This window comes from Nasonia vitripennis, assembly GCF_009193385.2.
Source record: "Nasonia vitripennis strain AsymCx chromosome 1 unlocalized genomic scaffold, Nvit_psr_1.1 chr1_random0013, whole genome shotgun sequence".
NCBI lineage: Eukaryota > Metazoa > Arthropoda > Insecta > Hymenoptera > Pteromalidae > Nasonia > Nasonia vitripennis.
In genome coordinates, this window is record NW_022279601.1 from 490,404 (window position 1) to 518,338 (window position 27,935).

At 39.3% G+C, this 27,935-nt stretch overlaps 2 long non-coding RNA genes across 2 annotated transcripts in view; both read right to left on the bottom strand.

The window, feature by feature from the left end:
- LOC116415903 overlaps positions 1-27,022 on the bottom strand; it is a 34,302-nt gene extending 7,280 nt beyond the window's left edge. The window contains exons 1-2 of the long non-coding RNA XR_004226451.2: positions 25,430-27,022; positions 11,601-11,673 (exon numbers count right to left, since the gene is read on the bottom strand). This is a non-coding gene — a long non-coding RNA (uncharacterized LOC116415903). The remainder of the gene's footprint in view (positions 1-11,600; positions 11,674-25,429) is intronic.
- LOC116415904 lies at positions 15,509-19,434 on the bottom strand. The gene is made up of 2 exons (XR_004226452.1): positions 17,616-19,434; positions 15,509-16,548 (listed from the first exon to the last, which is right to left on the bottom strand). It is a non-coding gene; the product is annotated as an uncharacterized LOC116415904 (long non-coding RNA).
- Positions 27,023-27,935: the final 913 nt, after the last annotated feature.

Here is a 27,935-nt window from a genome sequence, read left to right on the forward strand (position 1 = left end):
ATGTCTAGGTATAGCGAAGTTGTGAGAGGGGACGGGGAAGGCGAAACAGAAAAGGAAGAATATGTGCAACCTGAAAGCGACTCTATACTGCAGTAGGGGGACATTTTTATCAAGAGCGCATAGCAACCAGCAGGATCACTGATTTAACAAAGAAGTCAAACCTGTAGTTGTGTGGAATATGTTCTTATAAGATTATGCTGAGTCAGTATTACTGAACGTAGATAGTACGATTTGCTGACTTAAATAAAACAATTAACTTTACTATAACACGTGCATAAAAAAGACCATTTTCGGCGCCTATAAACTGGACCGAAAATAGGGTTTTCCGAGCGTCAGACAAAATGTAGAGCAAGAGTCCCTGGTCATAATACATGTAGAAATTAATCCATTTTCGCTTCCTATATAAGGTAGAATGAGCCTAAAATAATTTGAGAATTTTTTTTCCATCTCCTTACTAAAGCTTTAAATCATTAAAAACTTTTGAAATAATTTCCAAAATCATAGGTTACCCGAAGGGGACACGAATCAGTTATACTCGTGGGCATCCTCCTTTATTACCTGGCAGAGCGAGCATTATTTTTTCCGGCATCAATGGACAGCTGGGCCCAAGATCTTGAATTAAAAAAAAATCGTTGAAAACGACCGTCCTTATCAAAAGTCGCAAGCAATTGAAAATAGGGTAGAAATCGTCGAAAATAGAAAAATGCCTGAGAAGCCAGAATTTTCACTTTTTTATCGTATTTTCGCATTTTCGACGGTTTGTAACCTATTTTAAATTGCTCGCCACTTTTGATAGGGATGGTCGTTTTCGACGATTTTTTTTAAATTCAAGATTCGGTCCCAGCTGTCCATTGATGCCGGAAAAAATAATGCTCGCTTGCAAGCTTGCCATAGATATTGTATGCCCAAATGCATATAAAAAACTTGGTCTGGTGCGTGTGCCCTTAAAATTGCAAGAGCTCAATTTTTCGACAGGAAAGTGTCCGACTTTTTGTAGAATGACTTATATATTTTTTATTTTCGAATTCTAATCCACAAATAATGCCATTCAAATCACTTATTATACATATGCATTTTTTACCCTAGTAGTCGATATCATTTTGAAGCTTATGAATACCTCGCATTAATTGAGACTAACACTTTAAGGTTTCCTCGCGCTAGCAAATTTCGGCGATTTCCCGTAAAGACTATACCACATGTACCACCATCTACCTAAAGCTTAACTAGAATGCGCATAATAACATTTGCACTACTGCCGCGAAGAGCAACGCGTTTCATACTTTCGACGCGACAAATATAATAAATTTCTTGTTTTATGTATAGTCATCACGTATTCAAGTTTCACAAAATAATATACACGATAAGATATGTGAGCTGTAAGAAATTTAACTTGATCAACAATATTTTTAGCTAGTTATCAACACCGACATAGAAGCGAGTTTTGGTCAACCATGTCAGTACTGACTTGTGTGAAAAATCTGAAATTTTTACAGTTCGCAGTTTTTATCGCGTATAATTTTTTTTTTTAATTTCAAAATTTTAAATGTGATACTCTAGACAGTTATTTATGACGATTGCGTATATAGTTTCTACTAAGGTCATTTTAAATATTCAAATCTCTCGAATACGGTTGAAAATGTATTTATGAGTATACACATAGTTATCAATACCGCTTTTTGTTTTCTTAACCGACCAAAAAATGATAATAATTTTCATACATGGTTTTTGAAAAATGTCCGTGCAGATGTTTGTGTGTCTGTGCGTGTGCGCGCATACGCCTAGATCTTAGCTTCTACTTAAAGAATGGTATAATGCAACAAAGCTATTAACTTTTGTTTTTGGTGTCCGATAAGCGGAAAGAAATCCATTTTTCATTTTATCGGCCCGTTCTTTTTTTTATAGCCATTGTTGATTTTTGAAAAACATTTTGCGTTTTCTTTTATGATAGTATCTACAAAATCAATCCAAACTAATTGCATCTGATAGAGAATAAAATCACCTATATATGCTTTTTCTTGTTTATGGTGCGGCTCGGATCGGCCGTTCCATTCGGGGACAAAAACATGTTTACGTGTCATGTTGAGAGCTATATGCGATAGAAATTTTAAATAATTTATCTATTCATTTTCGTAGTAAAAAATCGAAAACTAAAAAGATCGTGGCCCGATGGTTTTCAAGATATCAAAGTTTTAATTTTTTAATAAAAATTTTTTGAATACGCTCATATAGCTAATACTAAACGGTCAACAGATGCTTCGAAAAAATGCAAGAAAAGGCACGATGTAGAAAACTATATGCTGCAAATTTCTTAAATGATTTTGCTGAAAAATAGAAATCTAAAAAGCGAATTTTCTCGAAATTTTGCTTTCTCCTAGAGGAATTTTTCTAATAATAATTTTTGAAGTACAGCCGCGGGACCAGGGCTGTTTTTAAGAAATATAAATATGTGTAAATCCAGAAAAAACCGGACACTTCAGGGGGTCTAAGTGAACAAATTTGAAATTTGAGAGCACACCTACCCGACCAACGTTTCTGGGTTCCTTAGGTCATATAGAACTCGAAAAGCCTTGGGTACCCAAGATTAAAAAATACCTATTTTTGCCGGGCAGTTTAAATTTTCTTATGGGAATTTAACACGGGGAAAATTATCGAAAACAAGCCACGATTCAACTTTACCCACTCAGTGTATAAAGGTGCAATCCAAAAATGTGTATTGCTAGGATCGAAGTATCAGAAGAGAGCTTTAATTTAAGGGCTCGTGAGTTAAAAACGGTTGCCTGGGTAAAAAGTAGGCTTGAAAATAGTAAAAAGTCACGAAGAGTAAGATGTTTTACGAAAATCAGCGATTTTACTCTTATTCTTAAAATTCTTATATAACTTTTGATCCGAGCAGCCAATTTTAATAATCCAGGGCTCAAATTAAAGCTCTTTTCTTATTTTTCCGTTTAAAAAATTTGGATCAACATTTTAATTTTATGATCAGCTATATATATACCTATCAATTATGGCCGTTTTTTTTTGGCCGTTTTTATCATCATATATATAGCTGATCGTAAAATAAAAATGTTAATCTAAATTTTTAAACCGAAAGCGAAAGAAAAGAGCTACAATTCGAGCCCCAGATCGTCGAAATCGACAGCTTGGATCAAATGTTATAAGGATTTTAAAAATAAGTAAAATCGCTGATTTTCGTAAAAAATCGAAAAATTGGTGATTTTTCGCCATTTTCAAGCCTAGACAACTTTTGACCTAGGCAATCATTTTTAACCCACCAGCCTGCAAATTAATTCTTTTTTTTAATACTTTGATTCTATTGAAACACATTTTTGGATTGCGCCTCCAGACAAAAAGTGGCAGTTTTCTGGTTTTCGTTAATTTTCTCCGTGTTAAATTCCCATAAAAGAATTTGCTCTGTCCGGCAAAAAATAGGTATTTTTTAATCTTGGCAACCCAAGGTTTATCGGGTTCTACATGACCTAAGAAACCCAAAAAAGTTGGTCGGGTAGATGTGCTCTCAAATTTCAAATTTGTTCACTCAGACCCCCTGAAGTGTCCGGTTTATTCTGAATTTGCACATATACACTTGAATTAAAATGGAATAGAAAATTATTGTAATAAGTATCTAAAAAAAATTAACTCTTAAAAAAGTAAAAGGTTAGGCGAGTTTGATATATTCCGCAACAAAATTACAGATAGAAAATAACTGAGATCAATCAAACAAAGTCAAGTTTATTATATTTAATCGTAATGAAGCAAAGAACAACTCTCAAGATAATTACTACGTCACTTGCCATGCCAGTTTCATTGTAGTTATAGTGTTTGTATGACGTTCTAATATATATAAAAAGAAAATTTAGTTCTTCACCAATAAACAAAATGAAACTGGCATGGCAATTGACGTAGTAATTATCTTGAGAGTTGTTCTTTGCTTCATTACGATTAAATATAATAAACTTGACTTTGGTTGATTGATCTCAGTTCTTTTCTATCTGTAATTTTGTTGCGAAATATATCAAACTCGCCTAACCTTTTACTTTTTTAAGAGTTAATTTTTTTAGAGATTTCAATCCTTTTTTTAAAATTGTTTAGAGTATTTTATATTCAAAGTCGTATAAATAAAATATAAGCATCTTTACACTGAGAAAACTAGATATTAAAATTTACTACATATGCAGGAAAAATTACTATATTATATAGTAACGGACGGTTATACTTGCTTTGTATTAAATTTTACTATCTCAGATAGTAATTTCTATACTGAAATGAAATGTTTAAACATTTAATTTTTTTTTTGCTGACCAATTTTACGCACTTATTTGAATATTATTATTATTATTATTCATATTTAATGTTGTTAAGTGAAAGAAATAAATGAAAGAAAGAAATTTTTTTGCGACGACGGGAATAGAACCTGGACCTCTCGCATGGGAGTTGACCGCGCTGACCACTTACCCAAACAGTACTGTTATGTACAAAATTTCAAATCTGATATATTAATCACATTTACTCATGAGTTAATATTAATAATAAATTGAACAAAATTAATAAATAATAGCAGCGAATGATATTTTATCACTTAATAATACCAGATAAACATAAAATTATAGATTTTGGTCTCTGATTACTACATAAATCAACTTTATAACCACAAATTCTGGCACACGGAAAATTTCTTAAAATAACGTTTACTATATAATGCAGTAATATCTAGTAAACACGTAACAAATTTTAATATAAGTCTGACAATTTTTACTATGAATATATATGCCGTTACTATCTAATATACATCACCCTCGAATTATTTCTACACCTAGACACCAAAAACCACGTAGCGCGCCACCTAGACCTTGTCATCGGCTACCCTGGCAAGCTAGTTACTGTTACATCTCCGGAACGCAAAGTATGCACTGGCAACCTCTTAATTCAAAATATCGTAATATATTATTATATTTTTTTGAGAAAGCAATTCTCATCTGTATATAGCTTTGCGGCCAACTTCACGGCCCTAACACTTCATGCGGCTAACTTAACGGTCCTTTCACATTTCGGGCTGAAGAAGAAAAACGTAATTTTAGCATTTGTGGATTATACACTCACATATTATAAAAATATGTAGCCTTTTCACTAATATTTTTTTGGAAATCATAGTTCAGCTCAGAAAACACACTAATAAGCCAAAAAATCTTACGAACAGTAACAATAAGCATTTTTTTATGTATCATCAAAAATCCGAACACCAATATAGAAGTAAATAATGTCACAGGCGCCGCGGCTTCGTCTGCTTTTCAAACTCGCCTTCGTGGCGCTACCACGCCACTTGATAACATAAGGAAAATGAGCATAAACTAATCATGTTCGACCGCATATTATATATACTCAATGACTCTATGCGGATGAAGAGTATACAGATTACTACAATAAAAGTGTGGTTGATCTCGTAAATGATTTTCCGGAAGAATTGAATTTTCAACATTGAAAAATTGTAATAAAACAAAAATGGATAGCGAAATAAAAAATGTGTTTTTGAACACAAAACCGATATTATACAAACAAAATAGGCCATAATATATAGTATAGAAGTTGAGATCTCCTCCAATTTCTATCTAATGCTTCCAACATAATACGTACTTAACTTTGGACAATTCTCATTGATGAGAGCAGATTTCTTATAAAAATATTGACCTCTTGTTATATTCTTGAAGAAACAGAAACAGAAATAAAAGTAAGATTTAAAAATTCTTTGAGTTTCTTACAAACGATCGTTCTATGCATTCTTTAAAATAGCAGAATGCAAATTAAATGAAGAACGTTGAATGTTTTCAAAACAACATTAAGTAATCAATTCCTCTCTGACGCAATCTGTTTGTAGTTTGGCACACGATAGATGTAATTAATCTAACGCTTGCAAAGCAGCGGCCATAGATTTTCCATAATGCAAACGTGCCGCGCGGCAAATGAGTCAACAGCGAGCACTGACGAGCCGCATCGCTAAATCATTTATCGCTCGTCAAGTAGCTGTAGTAGCGCAGCGACAGAATTAATGAATAAAATTAGCCCGGTGGCCTAAACGCACGCGAGCGGCGTTTAATTCCAGAGCACAAACAAAGGCTGCAGTCCATCGCCACCAGGGAGTCGATGGACACCACAGGAGTAACTCCAACTATATAGGCCCGTTGACACACGCTCTGGACCAATATATAAGAGCCTTGTCGCGCACACGATAAGAGGACTTTGGCAATTACGCTGCGTAGCTGCGATGCAGTCTTCGGACGGCGATGACGACGCGGTGTGCCACGTGTCTAGACCGCGACTGAAAAGTCACCTCTTGCCTGTATGGCTGCATTCAGGTGTCTGTATACCGATAGTTGTACACCTATACAAGCGTTGCTGCACCGACAGTAGCTGTACGGCTAGGCGAGTATAATAGTTCACCATAAATCGAGGGAGAGAGGGGTGTCTATCCCCGCCCACCGTCTAAAGCACTTTACCGGCCAATGACTGGCATCAGGCTCTCTCTCTCTCTCTCTCTCTCTCTCTCTCTCTCCATAGCATAGAGCAGAGGCTCGGCCTAGACTAGCCTAGTCTCTCTCTCTCTCTCTCTCTCTCTCTCTCTCTCTCTCTCTCTCTCTCTCTCTCTCTCTCTCTCTCTCTCTCGCTCGTGAGCTGCTGCAGCTCCCCACTATGAAGCCCGTACACATAGCTGACGTCGCTCCTCTCGCGCCGCACCAATTTTCATGGCTGCGATAGGTATATATAGCATAGCCGTGCACGGGAAATTTGAATGCTTTGTTGCGGGAGTTTCGCTGTTTTCCAAACAAAGCGCTGCATTCGATATTTTTTTCCAGCGCACGCTGATTGAAAGAAAATGTAATAATGATTGAAAGGGGAAATGAGCAAATGATGGAGCTTGATGATTGAAACGTACGCTTTGAACATTATCGAAGGTGGATTTTTCGTATTAATCAAGTAACGTTTTCGATCAACGGAGCAATTTCACGCTGTGTATCGCTGGTCATTTCAAGAGCAACAATTTATTTATTATTTCAATGTAAAATATTAATAATATTCTGCAGAAGACTTCATTGCAACGAAAAATAATATTAGGTCTATCATAAGCCTACACTAGCTTTAATTTCAAAATCTGTAAGAGATTATTGTTACGCGTGCAAATAATGAAAAACTGTAAGTTTGAAGACAGCAAATACCGTATAGCACTTTCCTGGCAAAAAATTGTTTCGATTTCTGGGCAGTATTTCTGGCCAACGCGTGTTAAAATGAGGCTTATATAAAATTACTTCAATTATATGCTCTAAAACGAATTTCTTGTAGTATTTTATTAAAAAAAATTTGACCAGAAATTCTACCCAGAATTAGGGTCGATTTTCTATCAGGGTTCATAGCGAATTTTGCACAGTAAATTATAACAGCAGCGAGACTAGCTACAAAATATTTAAAAAAGTCCTGCAACCGGCATCTTCGTTGAGCTTGTTTCGACTGTATATATGTACAGTGACACATGCAGTGGAGGCTGCGCACGCAGATATCTGCACACGTTTACAAGAGTATCGAACCTGTACCAACAATCGGAAGACTGCTGGTTCGTCATCAGCGAGAACAACATCTTCTGCTGCACCATGCAGGATGATCAGCTTATAGATTCGAGGCTTGCTGGCGCGCGCTCGCGCATGTGTATATAGGTATACAGATGCAGCAGCACGCGCGTCGGCGCGTAGTCGGCCGGTGCAGCCAGACGCTCAGTCGGTTGCTCTCTCTCTCTCTCTCTCTCTCTCTCTCTCTCTCTCTCTCTCTCTCTCTCTCCCTCCCTCTCCTCGCGGCTCTTGGGTATTGATCTTAGCCGGAACTAGTTTCCATTTCCGACGGCGCGCGAAGCGTTGGCCCGCTCTACTGCGCGGCTCTGCTCTGCTCTCTCTCTCTCTCTCTCTCTCTCTCTCTCTCTCTCTCTCCCTCGCTCTCTGGGGTACATGGCCTCTCGCGCAGCTCCCTCTCTCTCTCTCTCACACACACACTGTCACCGGATGTAGCACTGCTGGTGCCTCTCCTCCTCCCCCCTGAGAGCCTATGTACCAGCGGCGAGCTCGTTTCTTGTTTGCTGACCCGAGGCCACCCCCGCGCTGCGTTTGATTCTGCGACGTGAGATCACTGCTGACGTCTAAGAATTTCGGTGATTCGCGGGGGAGGCGCCCACGCCGCGATGAATCTCGCGAATAGTTCACGGCGCTGATAGAATTCATCCGTGTTGTATAACAGTCCGATGCCCAGGGTTTTATGTGCGCGGCCAGTGCAATAACTGGAATTCTTATTGCATGAAGCTTGGCTGTGCTTTTGCGGACCTGCTTGTGACTTGACGAGCTCGTATTTATGGTCCATTTCGAGCTCGATCAGTTTATAGAGGTTATCGCCGGTGTAAGAAATGTCAATTGCTGAATTATTACAGCGCAATCACGACCTTAAAGTGTAGGTGCAATAACATCAGAAGTGCAGAGTATACGGGATAAACAACATACATAACCAATTAGTATCTAATTAGGAAAGTACAATACACCCCGCGAATTCTGCACTCGTGCAGGAAGCCGCCGCTAAAAACAATGCGGCCCAAGAAATAGGCATAAAAAGAGCTCGTCGCTCTGTAGCTCGTGAAGAAGAAAAAAAAGGAAAATGGAGTCCACGCTTGCAAGAGAGTATTATACCAGAGAACAGGCGCAGAAGTCATGAAAGGAGCTCTGTGCAGAGCGAAGAAGCGGCGCACGGTAGAATTTTCAAAATTTCCCAGCTCTTCGCGGGCCGCAAAAATAATCATCACGTGTGAATTTCTCACGCGCCTGAGAAGCACGGCCGAACGTGCGGCCCCTTATCTGCATGACTGCAGCATAGAGCGAGCTACTACCTTATTTCGCTCTATATGTAGAGCGCACGAACCGCTCGAACCATCTGTTGCACCTTTTACCTTCTCTCTACACTTCTTCTGCGGACTGCGCTCCTTCTCTCCTCGTTTGTGTGTGTGTGTGTGTGTGTGTGTGTCCTAGATTATTCCTCTTTGCCGCTGCATCCTTCCTTTATTTTTCGCTGGACGAGTAGAGCGATACGTTTAGCCCCGATAATACATACAGGGCTGCACACCACTGCGGTCAATTTCAGCGGCTTGCAGTGCAGTATTCCTCTCGACTCGATCTCGAGAAATTAATTGAGAGACTGTGCGATGCTGCGCGATGCACATGTGCCTCTTTATGTATGTATGTATGAGGCTATACTGCTGCCGATGTAGTTGCAGCTTTGCTTTGCGCCTACGAAAAGTTTCTAATTGAATTTCACTCGATTGACTTTAATTGAAAAACTTGCTTTGTGCAACGCTGGAGTCTGCGCGTTGCTGAACGAGCTAATCAAACGTTAAACTTCTGGCAGCAAAGTGCAATATAGTCTATATAGTAGTGCTTTCTCGATGTATATAAGATCCGCGATTTGCACGGAGAGTCGGAATAATTAATTAACCGAGCACTTTCATTATCATAATTACGCTCATAAGCGTACTTTAACCTGTGTGCATGCTAATTTACCGTAGTTTGATTTATTTCGTGTGAAAATATGGTGTGTTCGACTTTTAAGAGAAGTTTTTTGTTATAGAGGTGGATCTAATTAGTAGTCTCTAAAATTGTGTACTTCAATTGTCGTCTTTCATTGAACCTTGAATAATGATTCATTTAACCTTCATCAACCCATTATTAAATTATTTATGTTACTTAATCGTTGCTCTGGTGAAGACTAGCACAGTTAAAAATGACCTTAAATGAAATTAATCAATTGAAATTGGGCTTTCATAGACTTTTAATACCTCGAGTTTGACAGAGCTTGGATCCATTTTCTTTCCTCTATCATACTCTAAAATAATGAAAATTTTTTTTTCTAAAAATGTGCTAGTCTGGTTTGTGAGTAAAGTTTGTTGTCTCGTAAGAATCGTCAAAAAATATCTGCTCTTGTTGTACTCGCTAAACCCTGCTTATAATTTTCAACTGATTCTACCATGATGTAACTAAAATTTCGTTCCCTACTGCAACAAATTAAATCTGACTCAACAAGCAACAAACCTAACGTCTTTCTAAAGCAGAGACGCATACATGCGACTGTCAACAGCTCGCGGTTACAAAATTAAATCAGTTTTCGAGCACGAATTACCAAATCCACTGCACACGCCTGGGCTGCTCCGCAGACCTCTCGAAACAATCGATAATTCAAGTTCGAATTCAACTGGCTATAAGTGCACCTACTCCAGTATAGTTCAAAATGGCAAAGCAGTTCCAGCCAGATCCCCTACTCCCCGCAGAGTATACGCTATATACACTTGTGTGTGTATATATGTATATGTGTATCTATATATATATATATATATATATATATATATATATATATATATATATATATATACACGCCATAGTCGCTATAGAAGAAGAAGCAAACCTGCGAGGAACTGCACTGGCTCGAGAGCTAAAACCGCAGAGGCTCTCTGGTGTACGTGCTGCATACATGCGTAGTTTGTTCAGTATCGAAGTAGCCCAGAATGGCGGAAGGAAAACTGCTGACCGACGGGAGGGAAGTTCTCTCTGCGTTTCGGCCATCACCGCACACAGCTGAGCTGAGAGCTAGTAGTCGGTGCATACCGCGGAGAAAGAGAGGCGCAGCTCACGCAGGCGGTGGCAGCAGCAGAGAGAGAGAGAGAGAGAGAGAGAGAGAGAGAGAGAGAGAGAGAGAGAGAGAGAGAGAAAGATAGCTAGACAGTTACACACGCGAGTCGTCATAATTTGCGCACTTTGACTCTCCCACGCACTTGTCCCACACACTGATGCTGCATCGCAGGCACTCGCGCGAGTCTGGTGTCACCGGCCGGAGCTCTTTGTTGGCGCTGCTGCAGCTGTGGCGACGCGGAGGTCGCCGCATCCTCCCGTGCGTGACGTCCTCCGAAGACTGAGGCACCGACTGCCTGTGCAGTGTCTCCTATACGGGACGGTACACCCGGGGAGGGGCACGCTCTGTGCGCGCGCGCGTGTGTGTGTGAGTCTGAGAGAGAGAGAGAGAGAGAGAGAGAGAGAATGAGAGAATGAGAGAGAGAGAAAGCAGCCGATGGTTAATCGGCAGTGGAGGGGCCGGTCCTCCCCGCGCTCTCCCCCACCCCCCGGCTCACGAGATACACGCCCCCACTACTAGTCCCCCGCGTTCCATCTCTCTCTCTCTCTCTCTCTCTCTCTCTCTCTCTCTCTCTCTCTCTCTCTCTCTCTCTCTCTCTCTCGCTCGCTCGCTCGGATGCAGTCACAAGCTCTATACTGCGCGCAGCCTCCAGCAGCCGGCGCACTCGCGCTACACGTCTATACTCCGTCTCCTGCACAGTATATAGCTATACCTGCATGCACGCGCTGCACCGGCGCTTTTTCCCTGTGCACCGGCTCCTCGACTTGATCCCTCGTCCAATGTCTATGGGATGTATATCCTTCTTTTTTTTCGGGAGGCGGTTGCACGGCCGTCTCGCTTTCGAACCCGGTTTTTTTCGGAGGAGCTCCGATGTAGCTTTATACTGGGAGAGAAAGAGAGCTTACCTTGTCTCGAGTTTTTGGGACCAGGGCTTCTTATGTACGGGCGCTGCTACTGCACAAGCGGCTGACGGCGAGTCTGAAAAGGGAAATGAGAGAAATTTTAAACAATTTTGTAGATTATATTAGATTCATATGAATATGAATATAAGACCATCACTAATGATAGTCACTAATTTGTCCTGTCAACATTGTTATATATTTCAGATTTTGGTTTGTTTTTGTCACGAGTTACTTGTAACAAATAATTTAGTACGGGCATTTTAAGAGTGTATCAGTTATTTCACAGAAAACCTAATTTATAAGTAAAATTAAGTTTTAAGAACATTTTGTAATGACATTCGAGCCAAAAGGGGGGACATTGCACATTCGAAAAAGCTGAATCTCAAATAGAAAGCAACACCAACGCGTGGTTCATTTTGCGCATTGTAGGTCGAGAACGTTTCAGAAAAATTTCTTTGGATTTAATATGCGCTACATTTGGATTGAACTCCTTATATCCTATGCTTGAATTAACTTAGAAAAACGTAGCGCCGAGATATTCATCATTGGATGAGATAATTATAAATATGAGCCCTCAAACTTTGTAAAATGATAATAGAACAACAAATTAGTTGCTCTTAAATCTGCTATATTTATGAATCAAATTCGATTATTTAATTGACGTTCAGATTCTCTTAATTTACAATAATACATTTATAAATAATGGTTATATAGGCGCAAATAAAACAAAAGCAGTTGTTAGTTAATTCGTGAGAGCGTATACATATAGGATATAAACATTTGCATTCATTTTCTTACGTTGGCAAGTATATGACACCAAATTTGACATTTCATTATCAGATAAGTAATAATTAAACTTGAGCATCAAATCCACTGATGGTAATGTTCGTTACTAATAATAGTGCGTTCAAAATAATAAAAGATTTATTGCTTTTCCACCACTAGTGAAATAACATTATAATTTTTAGCATTACGTTGAATACGTTTTCACCATCAAGGGATATTGTTAACCTCAACAAAACGTCCTTGCAGTCTTCTTGGAAACATGTATTTGTTATCTTCCACGGTACATAAACAATACAGAAAAATAAACCACGATAACAACAATGAAAAGCCGAGAAAAACGTAAAGATCGAGTCGTAAAGTCTACTTAGAAATGAAAAAAGCCAAGCAACGGTATGAGAATATAAAAACACAATAGAAAGAAATTGCAGTAGGGAAATATGCTCAAGCAAAGGGAAAAAAGTGCAGTGCGAGTCTACTTAGTCCAGAGTCTCTCGAAGAAAGCATCAAGTCTCGGAAAAGCTCTCAAAAGCGACTTCATCAGAATTCATGTTACAAAGGTTGAACACTTATTCCAATTTCCAGGTCGGTTAATAACCGTCACCTCAAACTGCACGTATACCACTCGACACGTTTAGCACGATATTCTGTATGCACAGCCGACGAGGTAATTGCGTCAAACAGACATCTATGACAAATATGCTATACGGCATAGTCGAAAAGCATCATCATGTACATATACACGCAAAGAAATACGCAAAGCAGAAGATTCGAGGCTCGCACAACCGGACAGCTCTCACACATCGTCTGCAATAGCGCGTAAAAGGAATGCGAGGAGCTGGTAGACGCGCACATTTGACAACGAGGAAACGCCGCTGTCGACAAGCTAATACGTATAGCATAGAGAAAGAGAGAAATGGCTCCCCCGAGTATGCATGTGTGTGAGAGCGAGAGAAAGAAAGGCTCCGGAAATGCCTTGCACGCAATCTACGCAACTCTTCCGCATTATGTATAGATATATGTATATAGGTGTGCGCATCGGTATAGTCAGTCGCGAATTATGCGCGCTGACTCTCCGTAATTACCAGTGTGTCAGCAGCTCGCGCGTCCGTGATGCGCCCGGCCAGGCGAATTATGTATTACGGCGTTGCGTGCCTGCGAGCATGTGATGCGCAGCGACGAGGGCACGGCTGCAGGCATCATCGGCCGAGCAGCAGCAACACACTTTTAGCCCCTTCTGTCTGCTGCTGCTTCTGCTGCTACTATACGCGGCTTATGCTGTATGACGCGACGACTGTTATGCTCTCTCTCTCTCTCTCACTCTCTCTCTCTCTCACTCTCTCTCTCTCTCTCTCTCTCTCTCTCTCTCTCTCTCTCCTATTTGGTCATTAAAGTACTCCGAGTTCCAGCGCGGTTATGTGCGAATATGCTGTTTTTTCTCTGTCGCGTTTGGTGATTTTACCGAATGACTTCTTAACCGTATGGACCGTACTTTCAGACCTCATTCACGCGTTACTCAGTTCTCGAATGAGATGCAGATATGATAACAATTTCTATGTTATTAAACGGACACAACATTTTTAAACGTTGAAAAAATAAATTCATGAGGGAAAATCATAAAATTATAGTAAATAATTTGAATATTATTTACTGATACTTGGTAATAATACCCTTAAATTTACCGTGCTAAAATATATATAAATGTAAAATCCGCAAAAAAGTCTTTGTACTTATATTTATATTATGATACGCATGCAGCTCACTTGATTTCCTTTAAGCGAACCAAGTCATCAACTTTTATTGAAAGTGATACCCCCACCATAATAACTTCCCACCAGTCAAAATGACACCATAATGACACCCCACCCATCCTATGATGGGTAAAACTGTAATTAGTTAAAGTTTGGTTCTTGCTGGAGTATTATTAACATCGTTGCATCGACTAGCCCAGTTTCAAGTTTGGCAACAAATTTACAGAATGATATGAATATAAAAACACCGACACCTTCACAAAATCGCAGTAATACAAAAATAAAAAGACGCCTGAATCAAATATGCAGTCAGATGTCAGAAATTGAACTGTCACCACCGCAGCAGCAGCAGCAACAACAAACTATAGACCAGAACGAATTAGAGTTGTTTTGCCAAGCAAGTACTGTTAAAAAAGGCTCAAAACGCGCAATAGAGCAACCCGAAACTCTAGTTCCTCGAAATGTACGCCGAAAACTAAATAGTTTAAGAACTATCAGAGTAGATAAATTATCAACGATAATGCTGACCAATTATAGAAAATAATGCTTTAGATAATGTATGCTCAATATATGCTTATTGGAACATTCGTTGTGCCTTGTTGGTAAGATACAAATGTCACATTTTGCTTGGCATCGACGATCAGGACCAAACTCTCAAATTTTAATCTCACTAACAAGTCACAACGAATGTTCTAATGAATATATTTTGAGATTAGTTTTCAAGGCAAGTTTTCAAGACATTTTGCAGTATATTCGTGCTAATATAAATAATCTCTATTAAATTTTTTGTAAGTGAACAAACTAAAAAATGGAAGCGATTCAGTTTTGCTGATCATGGGAGACCAAAATTAAATTGTGTGTAAAAATTTCCATTATGCAATTATAAGAAAAGACTGCGTGTGAAACAAATATTTTCCTAGAAACCCGAATAAATGAAAGATGTTTTACTTGTTACTGTTAACTTCATAGAGAGATCCACTTTTTGTCATTCCTGGCTTTTTTCTGAATTAGAAATAAAATTACTTATTACCGTGCAAATGATTCTTCTCACTCTTCTAGTCTTCTTTATATCCCCAGAATTATTTTTTAAAAATATTTTTCTCTAACTATTAAATAACTCTTATATAGGTATATATTCTATACACGCACAATAAAATAACTGTATAAATGTAACAAAAAATGTCCAACACATCATTACAATAATTTCATGCTTTTGAAAATAATTTTTACCTTAAAATTTATTGCTATTATTAACAGAATGAATTCTACACATAAAAATATTACTATGTAACAAAAAGCGCGCCAATAAAATAAAAAAAAAAACGTTTGATTCCATATTTGAGAAGGAAAAAGAAATTTAAAAAATGAGCCAGAAACTTAAATAATAACAAGTTTAGATATATTTATTATTGTTCAACGCTATGAACTTTAAAATACTTTCTAACAATTTTCAAATAATTCACAGAAATTAAACTTGTGTACCTCTCTGTCACACAGTACAGTTGTTTACCATTTTTTGAAAATAAGACATGATAATTAGACTATTGCCTGCACTGACACACGTATATCCTTCCACTATTGTATTTCTCTTATTATAATATCTCTTATCTTTTATATTCTTCCTAGTATCACAAAATGTGTACTATCACTTTTGAAAATCGCTATGAAACAAAAACGTATATTTATACATATACATTCAGCGCACGTACATTTTCATACTTACATATAACTGTTTTAAAAAACGATCGGTCGACGTGTGTTATTTTTCAAAATACCTAGAAATACGTTTACTAGTTTTATACACTATATTTTAATAAAACTTTAATAAGTTCTTTGTTTCTACGAAGCATTATCTAAAGCTCTACGAAGCATTATCTAAAACGTACTAGAAAATCATGTACCGAAAAAATCTCATTTTATAAAGCTTCACAAAAAAGTTGAATACCTATTTAAAAATCATTATTTTGAGAAAGCAAAAATTAAGCTGTTAATTTTTGCTTTTTGTTCGCATTTTTTTTTATTTTACCAACACCGCCACTATTATGGTTGTTTTATTTTTGTACAATTTTCCGCTAAATATGCGAAATATGAAAAGGAATTTTGTAATAAGTATTCAATAGGTTATTTGGATCATCTAATATTCGGATGTATCGAGATTTGGACAATAGCCGCACGTAATAGAAGCCGAGCTAATAAGGGGTAACGAGTTTGATGTTGCCATGTTGCATGTGGCTGAAGAGCAACTAGTTTCGTCGGCGCGTCGGCACAGGACTCTTCGTGCGTCTCCGCCGCGCATCGGGCTTCATATTGATCACGAGAGTGTGCACTATATTCGCGGATGTATAGATACAGTCGGGGGTCCTTGACTCTGCCTTCCCTAAAAGCAGGAATTCTGAAACGTCTATGATCTGAAAATACTGTGAAAATAACTAAAATGTTAGTCGTTTATGAAATGCAGACTTTATAATTTATGATAATATCCTATATATATATATATATATATATATAATATATATATATATATATATATATATATATATATATATATATATATATATATATATATATATATATATATATATATATAATATATATATATATATATATATATATATATATATATATATATGTATATATTGTTTTTTTATCCTGCAGAAACCTTTGCAATATATATATATATATATATTTTTTTTAATATCTACATTCTTATGTACATTTAGTCGAAAAAAAGTTGTGTATCTAGTGAACATTGTTTAATCATATGCTGTGGGTACACTCAGGTTCAGATAACAAAAGCAAAGACTGTTGATAAATGTTTAAACGTCGAAACTGAATTACCATCAATTATCTATCAATTCTATGCACAAATAATTTATTATTTAGAAGATTGCGGCTCGTATTCTCACTACTACTCCCCAAAAAGTGCTCTTTGTGTATAGGCATGTACGAACCGATAGCACGATCAGCTGACAGCATAAAGCTTCGGAGCTAATTCATTCCACGATGCTGAACAAGCTTCTGCAGTGCATTCACGGACTATATAACGCACAGTGTGTCATTGTCTACAAATTGACATTTTGATTCTATTATATATAATATAGGAACCTTTGTGGCGAAACGGCAGTCGTGCTAACTTACGCTAAATAATTTCACACATCTCTCTCATGCATTTTGTATTTACTATTATCTCACGCTTTTTGCCAAACCTTTATTATTGAAACGAAAATGTAACTTGAAAACGCAACGGCATTAGAGTGTAAAGAAGCGAAATAAAATATTCAAATGGTTCGCCGAGGTCGATAAACTTAAGACTCATGCATTCTACGCTGTGGTATGCATTATAACCTCTTTTTGATCTTTGTTCAGCTCTCAGTCGTATCTCATGCTTAAGAACTATAACTGCTATACTTAAGAACAAGGCCCAAAAAACTATTAAATAAATACTGCTGTTCAGCGCATTAAACCATTTGAATTACAATAATACCATCCGTCTGCCGCGTAATCCTCCGGGTGCACTGTTTTACTCTACTTTAAATCTTCAAAGTGGTTGCGGTTTGGTTAGGATAATACGCACGAGACCACAAAGTATTATTCACGATTCCGCGTACAATACACAGGAATTTCTTCGTAGCCAAAGGTTTAACTTATACGTGCCCCTTTTTCTAACACACATCAAACAGACCAGTCTCTCAATAAACGTAAAGGCAGCACATGGTTGCAAACAGTTGATAAAAAATATACAAGAATAACGCTCGTATCAATTTCAATCCAGCTCTTCGAGGCAGAATCTGGTGTGCGCGATCCATCGACTCCCGAGGCCACACACAACATCGCACGGCATTCGAAGCTTCCGCGACTGTGTGTATATATATAGCAACTGGCGGCAGTACGCAGACGTGAGAATATCGCCGTATTTCGGCAAAGCTCCGCAGCGGATTCCCACTCAGCCGCGGTGTTATGTATATATGTATGTATGTATGTATTTATACCTGTATGTACCGAAGAGATTTCGAATCGTGGCGTGTATACCGCACCTCCACACGCCAGACGGCGGCGGTCGAGATGAGGGAAGACGAGCGTGTATAGGGTTGTCTCGTATAAAACCGCGAATCTTGTGCCGGCGCACAAAAGAGGACTCCGGAGATAACACAGAAAGCGTCTGTTAAAGAGTTAACCGCAGTGACTTGGCAAATAGAGCGAAACTATTTTTTGGGATACTCGATCCGGCATCTTTTAAGCCCTTTTGTTGCGTGGAGTAATTAAAGATTTGTCAAAAATTACAAAATCAGTCGAGAGAACTTGACTATAATCATGTATGCATAATAAATCAAATTTTTTCCTCGCAGCTTGATAACAGCTTGTCTATATCTATCTATGTCTAGATCTAATAACTTGATGATAGCAAAAACTTATTAAGCCCTTTTCCTTAACTTTTGCTTAAAAACATTTTTGATGCAGTGTGCAAGCACATTATTGTTCTTAACACGTACTTAAAATGTAAACTACGGTACATAAGGCGGTATTGATTTTCTGATTTGTTGGAAATAGTAAAATAATGATTTGATATTGTAATTATGGCAACGACGATTTTGATAAGTTAATTGCTTATTAAGTTATATAAATAACTTATCAACTTTAAATTGAGTGAAATTACGGGTTCAGTGCTTTAAACGTCGCTGACTCAGAGAGTACACTCTTTATCGCTGCGCTACACAAAAATATTAACACAGAAAGTCTCTCGTATTGCAGAAATGGCCATCAGACTCATATCCGCCTCAAAAATAAAAATTTCGAATCTCAAAAAAATTCCAGTGCAAACATAGAGATATGATATATTGCGAACTAAATCAATATTACACGCAGAACAAAAGTAAATTTTAGATTCAACAAAATGCGTAAAAATCTGTCGCGATAACAGCGATAAAGCGAGTGTTGTGAAAGACCGACCAGCTCGCGTTTGATCAAGACACCCGATATACATTGTTGAACCTTTGGGACGCATGCGTAGAAGCGTTGAGACGATGTTTCTTTCTCGCGCGTACATTCTCCGAATCATAAGCCGAAAAGAAGATGCACTTCAAGCATTATTTATCGCGTGCAAGCAAGTGCGTAGCCCTGCGGGCGAATGCACCGACTGCAGAATATACAATATACTGTTATATTGGAGAGTAAAGAGTGTCGATGTCGGGCTGATAAGCGTGTGCTCTTATACTGTCAAGGAGACGAGAAGCTATCAGATAACTATCAAGTGGCGCGGTAGCGCCACGAAGGCGAGTTTGAGAAGCAGACGAAGCCGCGGCATCCGTGACACTATTTACTTCTATATTGGTGTTGGGAATTTTCATGATACAGAAAAAAAATGCTTATTGTTACTGTTCGTAAGATTTTTTGGCTTATTAGTATGTTTTCTGAGCTAAACTATGATTTCCAACAAAAATATTAGTGAAAAGGCTACACATTTTTATAATATGTGAGTGTATAATCCACAAATGCTAAAATACGTTTTTCTTCTTCAGCCTGAAATGTGAAAGGACCGTTAAGTTAGCCGCATGAAGTGTTAGGACCGTGAAGTTGGCCGCAAAGCTATATACAGATGAGAATTGCTTTCTCAAGAAAATATAATAATATATTACGATATTTTGAATTAAGAGGTTGTCAGTGCATACTCTGCGTTCCGGGCTGTAACAGTAACTAGCTTGCCAGGGCACCCGATGAGAAGGTCTATAGGTGGCGCACTCCGTGGTTTTTTGTGTCTAGGTGTAAAAATCCTTCGAGGAAGATGTCTATAGAGGTACAGGGTGTCCGATAACGACGTCTAGGTAGTTAGCCCCGTGGTTTTTGGTGTCTAGGTGTAAAAATTATTCAAGGGCGGTGTCTAGATGTACAAGGTGGCTGATGACGAGGTCTAGGTGGTGCGCTCCGTGGTTTTTGGTGCCTAGGTGTAGAAATAATTCGAGGGTGATGTATATTAGAACAATCAGTGATTTCATCTTAGTAATAAAAATGTTACAAAAAAGCTGTGGTCGAATGGTGCTAAAGATGCTTATATTTTATTTTCACGACTTTGAATATGAAATACTATAAACAATTTAAAAAAAAGGATTGAAATCTCTAAAAAAAAGTAAAAGGTTAGGCGAGTTTGATATATTCCGCAACAAAATTACAGATAGAAAAGAACTGAGATCAATCAAACAAAGTCAAGTTTATTATATTTAATCGTAATGAAGCAAAGAACAACTCTCAAGATAATTACTACGTCACTTGCCATGCCAGTTTCATTTTGTTTATTGGTGAACAACTAAATTTTCTTTTTATATATATTAGAACGTTATACAAACACTATAAGTACAATGAAACGGGCATGGCAAGTGACGTAGTAATTATCTTGAGAGTTGTTCTTTGCTTCATTACGATTAAATATAATAAACTTGACTTTGTTTGATTGATCTCAGTTCTTTTCTATCTGTAATTTTGTTGCGGAATATATCAAACTCGCCTAACCTTTTACTTTTTTAAGATATTGTCTTCTATTGAATTCAAAACTACGACCCAATGCTTAAAATTCTTTTTGAACTTTTCTAATAGCTTCTGAACTAAAACTCAAAAGTTATTGAGATGTACTCTTTTTGAAAATGCCAAAAGCTAATAAATAAGTTAAAATATAATTTATTGCGTAATAACTGCAGTTTAATTATAGCTGATTTAAGATTTTGACTCTAAACACCGATGACAAGCAAAATGTGAAATTTTTATCGATTGCACTCGACAAGTCACAATAAATGTTCTAATGGGTTCATTTAAGTTTAGTTTTATCAAATAAAACATTTTGCACTGTTGTCATGCTAGTATAAACAATATCTTTTGATTTGTTTAATCAGTTAGCATGACATAATGAAATAAATGTTAATAACTTGGTTCGGTCAAATGAAATGAAATGTAGTGCATGCGTATCAAACAATCTTTGTAGAGATACTCGAGAAGGGCTGTATTGAATAAATGAAATTGTTATATGATTTATTAGCTAACTATGAATATGAGTAATTCTACGAGGAGTCGGATACTTTATACGGTCGAAAAATTAACCTTCAATTGATCTTCTTCTACCTTTGCCAGAATTTTCTTAATAATAAGCGTCGCCATACTCCCAAGCTTATATCAAAAACAGTTATAAATAAAGCGTTCTTGAAAGACAGTACGGTAAAATTTAGTAACCTGCATTTTTCTGAAGGTAAATAATTTTAGGCTGAAAATCTGTTTGAGAAATAAACAATTAAACGTATCTAAATATACAATTTAGAAATTGTAGACGAGTTTGTTTTACGATAAGTATTTTACAATTATTTATTTATAATCATGCCTGAAGTAAATTACAAAACTATTCCTTGATTGAAAAATTATCAGTTTCAATAATTTAGTTTCAGAAATTTTATCTGCCGTACGTCGTTTTAAAAAATGTAATCACAATAATGATATATAGATCAAAGTTTTCTTATAATAATTTTAAAAAATATTCAAACAACGCATTACACCCGCGAAAAATGATCAGCATTATGGAAAACGATTTTCCGGCATTCGAGTAAAAAGGGTCAGCCATTTTCCTTGCGCGCCTCGAATAAACTGCAGCTGCAGTCTGTACTGGTCGGGTACCTATAGCGTCGAGCCCCGCTACGGTATTGGCTGGCGCTGGTCGGGGGGATTTGGGAAAAGAAATTCGAAGCGACACGGCCGATGCGGAAAATGGCTCTTACCCGCAGAGCGACCTATACTGTGTACCATTTGGAAGGGGAGCCATAGTCATATTGTATAGTCTTTAGGCTGCGAGCAATGGTATTAAGAAAAGAGGCATTATTACGGGCATTGTATCTCCCTTTCTCTTTTAGATTGACTCTCGAATTCAAAATGACTGCAAGCATTAAAATGTTTGAATTTATTTTAGAAGATTTTCAAAATATTTTTTCTCTTTCATCAGAATATTTCGAGTTTTTGTAGTTTTCCTTTCATTGCAGCAGACGATAGCAAACTGCGAGACAAAAAAATATACCCAATCGTAATTTCACATACGGTTGTTTTCGTCCGAAATTTATAACGATACAAATATCAACTGTATACAACATATACGAATCCGTATACGGAGACCGGACGCTCCAATCGGCCGTTAATTAATAGAAGCCAAAGGCAAAATTTTTCGAGTAATAATTCAGATAAGCGCGCAAATTAGTTGCAGATAGCTAATAGCCGATTATTGTTACTCTACACACGCACATCATTCTTAGGGTTATCGACCCAGTTCTGCACACAATGGACGAAATCGCATAACGCTTAACCTTCGCGAATTATCGCATTACACATACGTCGGGCACTCTCTAATATCATACGCACGCATGTGCACTCCAATCGTCATTGATATGCTAATTAATTTGAGCAATCAATCAGGCGGCTCTCTAATCTCTAATTGAAAGAGCTGTATGCAAAAAAGCGACACACGATAGCGCATCGCGCGCTGGCCGAGAAACGTCGAGAAAAGCGCTTGACTCTGACCTTTCGCGCAATATCTCGTTAGGCTAAGTTATGCCGCGCGCTCTGCCCCCGCGCGAGCGCGCTCTCGATCGACGGAGCCGATAATATTCGGAGAGAGCGCCGCGCGCCCGCTCGCGGTGAAATCGCGTCGCCGAAATAAATAATTCGCTCTGCCGAAGGCCCCGATAATGGAAAGCGGGCTACGGTGAAATCTAATACACTCGACTCGGCGATTCCGACGCTATATACTTGACCCCCTATCTTTTATTGCGCGAGCGAAAAACTCGTCGAGCTTCGGAAGCCATAGCCGCCGGTTGATGTCTGATTTTCATCCGCGATTCCCATAAAACTGTTTCAGCTCTCGATAGTAAACGAAGGAAAAATACATTTATCGCGGAAATGCCGAGAAGTAGACGAAAACATTTTTCAGGTGGGAGACGACACAATTCCAATTGATACACCGTGTAATTGTTTTTTTTCTCCAAGTATTTAGCACTAGTTACTGGAATCGCAGATTGCTGAGATTTATATATACGGTTAGACAAAGCATAACATAAGCCAAAGCGTGAGTTGTCGCGCACATGCGATAAAATAGAGCCGTACATTGGCAGAACAAAAGCGTGTTTGTGTCGCGCACACATATTCTTTTTTTATTCGAATCAACGCGCGCGCGCGCGCCTCGTAACATTCGAGAGGAAAAATTCTCTTACTCTTGCTGCAGTTCTGATAGACTCGGAGGTATGTGAGAGGTATGCATGTTTCTTGCTAATTCATTCCGAGCTGCTCTGGCATAAATTAAAAATAGACGCTTTGCATATTGATTTATACTCGCTTGTGTTCTCGTTATATTTGCTGGGCAGTCTGTAGCGCGATGACAGATTACATGCCGACTGTTTTGCAGTAAAGAGATGACTTGCAAAGCGTCATATTGCTGATAATTTTTGAACGCGGGCGTGAGGCTCTATTAGAATTGTACACGCTGTTGGGAAACCCCATGATTCGTACTTTTACAGTGTTTATAAAATTAGAAGCTTGGGTCTCTATAGTGATATAAGCTATAAATTATACTCAATTCTTTGCGAATCGACAGATATTCTTTAAGAATCAAATCTTTCCTCGATTATTTATAGCTATCGATTTTCTCGATAATTGATTCTTTCCAAATTGAGATGTGAATATAAGCCTGTGAAGAATTTTTGTCGGATAAGACATATACTAAGAGCAATTTCTCTGATTACCTTAAAAATTCGCATTCGCGAAATAATAATTTTACACATTGCCCTGGTAGAAATAGTTACATTTTTAGTTTATTGTTCTTTTTTTCAAATAAAAGTTAAATAAACGTAGTGTAACGTTTTAATTTTGAAAATTCCCCACTAATTGCCCAACCGATAGTGAACAGTTCTAACAGGTGACTTCGATACATTAGCCTTCTTATTTAATTATTTTCATAAGGCATGCTCTTCAAAAGATTCTAAGAGGCAACATACATTGGATAAGCGATTGTTATTTATTATTTATTTCTCATGCGCTTTAAAAAAACAACACACTGATATCAGTTACTTTGCATCTAATCTGCAGTTTACCAATAAGCAAAATCGAGCCTTTCTATATACATTGAGAGTCGTATAAAGAATTCACCATAATATATTTGTTGAATTCACTACTATACAGTTTAATTCGTTTTCGTATCGATAGTATAGCTGTACACCAGAAACGTTCTATTACTCAACAATGCATTTCCATACATTCATTTTAAAAGCTACCAACGCATATGCACTGAGCTCAATAAGTAATCCGCGTTAAGCACCAGATCATTTTTATCAAAAATAGAAAGTAGTTTTGCCGTCTGTGATTTTAATGCAATTCCAATAGCAGATCGGTGTCTACAATGTACATACACATCGTAGAAAGAATCCGAGTTCTCTCTCCCGAACTAATGCGATTTCAAAAATGCTCTCTCTGTCTCGAAATTCCGAAAGTGCATACGGCCGCGGCTGCTGCGGCAGGGGTCGAGTGTGCGCCGGAGGAGTCACTGTGGGTCAATGACTCTATCGATCTAAAGCCTCCTTTCTACAAACTACACAGCGAGGCGCACAGCAAAAGCAATTCCCCCGAAAATAATCGCTCTCTCTCTCTCTATCTCTCTCTCTCTTTCTCTGTCTGTCTGTCTCTCTCTCTCTCTCTCTCTCTCTCTCTCTCTCTCTCTCTCTCTCTCTCTCTCTCTCTCTCTCTCTCACTTAAACATATTTCATCTCCGAATCCCCCGGAAGATTAGCGATAGGCTCGCACACGCAGTGGCGCTCATACGCACGAGAGAAAGAGTCAGAGAGAGAATTATAACTGCAACTTTCAAGTCTCTCGCACATTGTGCCAGAGAGCAGTGGCGGCAGCAGCAGCGGCTCGAGTGGAGGGCATTGACTCTTCGCGAAAAACGAGAGAGATAGAGAGCGCGCGCGAGCGAGCGAGCGAGAGAGAGAGAGAGAGAGAGAGAGAGAGAGAGACAGACAGACAGACAGAGAACTGAAGTATATAGGTACTCGACGTCGTCGTCGCCGTCGTCTATCGAGTTTTCTCGGGCTCCACAGAAGCCAAGCACAAAATAGAGAAAAAGAGTTGGCCGATACGCGAGCCCCTCCAAAAATCACGAGAGCAAAGACGCCGCGCAAAAAAGCTCGCTCGATATCGGCTTTATGGTGTGCAGTTTTGCGCGATGCGCGCGGCCGAAATTCAAGAAGCGCTTGTGCAGAGAAGCGTCGGAGAAAAGAATGTGAGACTCACCCTGGATGACTGCGTCCCTCGACGTGGAGCTGCACACGATCTACAACACACATGACAGGAGCGGAAGAGAGATGCTGCGAGCAAGGAGCATTATACGGCGAGAGTGTGCAGAGGCAGGTCCTACAGCCGCATCGGCCGTGTTCGTGTCAGGTCGGCGCTCCCCAAGAGATCACTGCCCTCACGCACACCCGGGTCCTTCTTTCTCTCTCGCTCTCGCTCTCTCTCTCCCCCCGCGGCGACGACCTCCTCCTCCCCGCCCCTCGGCGGTGCCTGTGCGCGCTGCTGCTGCCTCCCCCTGCGCCGCGCCCGCCTCCTGCCCGCACCGGCAGTAATAGTCCGTTTCTATATTAGATATAGCGAGACGGAGAGAGGAGACACTTTTTCACTAGATCGTTTTCGGCGATCACCATCCTCCTCCTCCTCTTCTTCTTCTTTTTCTTATCAAAGTTCCGCGCGCGCTCTCTCGCTTTCCCGAGCGAGTGGGAGACTCGCGACTTATTTCCGGCCGGCCTTGGCAACAAGCCGTCGTCGCTGCCGCTGTTTTACTCTGCTATACCTATATACCGGGGAGGGAGGATGCAACTGCAGCGCGCGCCGGACGGGAGGAACAAAGGAGAGAGAGAGAGAGAGAGAGAGAGCTGGAGCCCGTCTTCGCGCTCGACACCGGAAATCCACTTGCCAGCCGAAAATCGCTTGCTGCACAAAATATACTGCTTCGCTCGCACTCGCACGCGCAGCACACGCATATAGCAGCTCAGCTCTGCAGATCGACGCTCGTTCCTCTCGCACTGTCGGGAGAAATTATTGATACGGAGACACTGATAAGCGCGCCGATAAGCCAGCGAGGAAGAGAGAGAGGGACAGCTGACGCGACGACACGTAGCACGGTCGCAGCTAAAAATGGAGAATATAGATGATACTGTATACTCAGAGAGAGAGAGAGAGAGAGAGAGAGAGAGAGAGAGAGAGAGAGAGAGAGAGAGAGAGAGAGAGAGAGAGAGAGAGAAAGAGAGAGAGAGAGAGAGTGAGAGAGAGAGAGAGGCAATAGACGCCGACGCACGAACGGAAAGCAGACTGCACACGCACGCGCTATTCGTGAATATTCCGCCCGGAGAATAGTCGGAGAGCGAGAGAGATAGAGAGAAAGAAAGAGACTGCACAGTGGTGTGCGTGTTGTCTGTACATACATACATACATGCACGTCCGTCGTCGGCTGCTATAGGTTATTACTCCTGCTGCGATTGACGAAAAACGAGCGACAGAGAGAGAGAGAGAGAGAGAGAGAGAGAGAGAGAGAGAGAAAGAGAGGAGAGCGCAGCAGCGAAAGTGAGGATGCAGTGTTCTCGCTGGGAGATCAAAAAACGGTGGGGAGATGATGCAGTCGCTTTTTATTCGGCCAGTAGCGGCGGCAGCAGATGTAGTGAAAAACGACGGCGACTATATATATATATATATATGCACACGCGTACAGAGTAGCGCGAGCTCACGGTCTCGAGCGACGACTAACCCGCGAGTGCCGTCGGACAGCAGCGACGAGTCCGAGTTCCGACCGACCGATGGGGAGATAGAAAGACGGCTTCTACACTACGCTCCGCCACTTTTTACTCTCTCTCTCTCTCTCTCTCTCTCTCGCTCTCTCTCTCTCTCTCGCTCTCTCTCTCTCTCTCTCTCGCTCTCTCTCTCTCTCTCTCTCGCTCTCTCTCTCTCTCTCTCTCCCTCTCGTCTGCTACGCCGCGATGACAGGGTGTCGACATCTGCTGGCGGACGGCGCAAACGAAATTCGCGAACATTTCGCAGGCGACGACTCTTCGATTACCAGCAGCGCCCCCGCTCGAAATCAGTATTCTTGTATATATTGTCGCTCCCTACGAAGAGTAGCACTGTTCAAATGTCCTGTCATAAGGAGCACAACACCTTTCACGCACGCTAGACTAGCACAACTCAAAATTTCCCGCGAAGACTTGCACAACTTAAACAACGAATTTCTATAAAAATTTCCCGATTTTTGTGAAACTGTCCCTAATGAACATTTTTTAATATTCATAATTTACAACTTTTTATCGAATTTAAAATTGTTTTCACAAATACAATAATGTTTTACAAATTATTCCCTTTTTTTATAAACCTAAAATTTCCAAAACCTTTTTAAACTTTGAGGTTTGTCTGTCTTTATCCAAGGTTTTCATGAACTTAACCAACAAAATAACCCAATAAAAACGTAAAATACTCACATTTTAAGTAATATAAAGTCACGAGTTGTGCTACTCTTGACCGCATTTCTGAACTGTACTACTCTTCGCGTCAAATCGTGAGTTGTGCTAGTTTTTGTTTAAAATTTTGAACTGTGCTAGTCTTCATACGGAGCGATGATATGTATATGCAGGTGGCATGTATATAATGTGTAAGTGTGCGTGAGCGAGCTATATACAACGTGCACTATACAGACATACAGACCAGACCCCGAGAGGTGCACGGGCGAGTTTCGAGCGACGTTGCCACGTTGCGA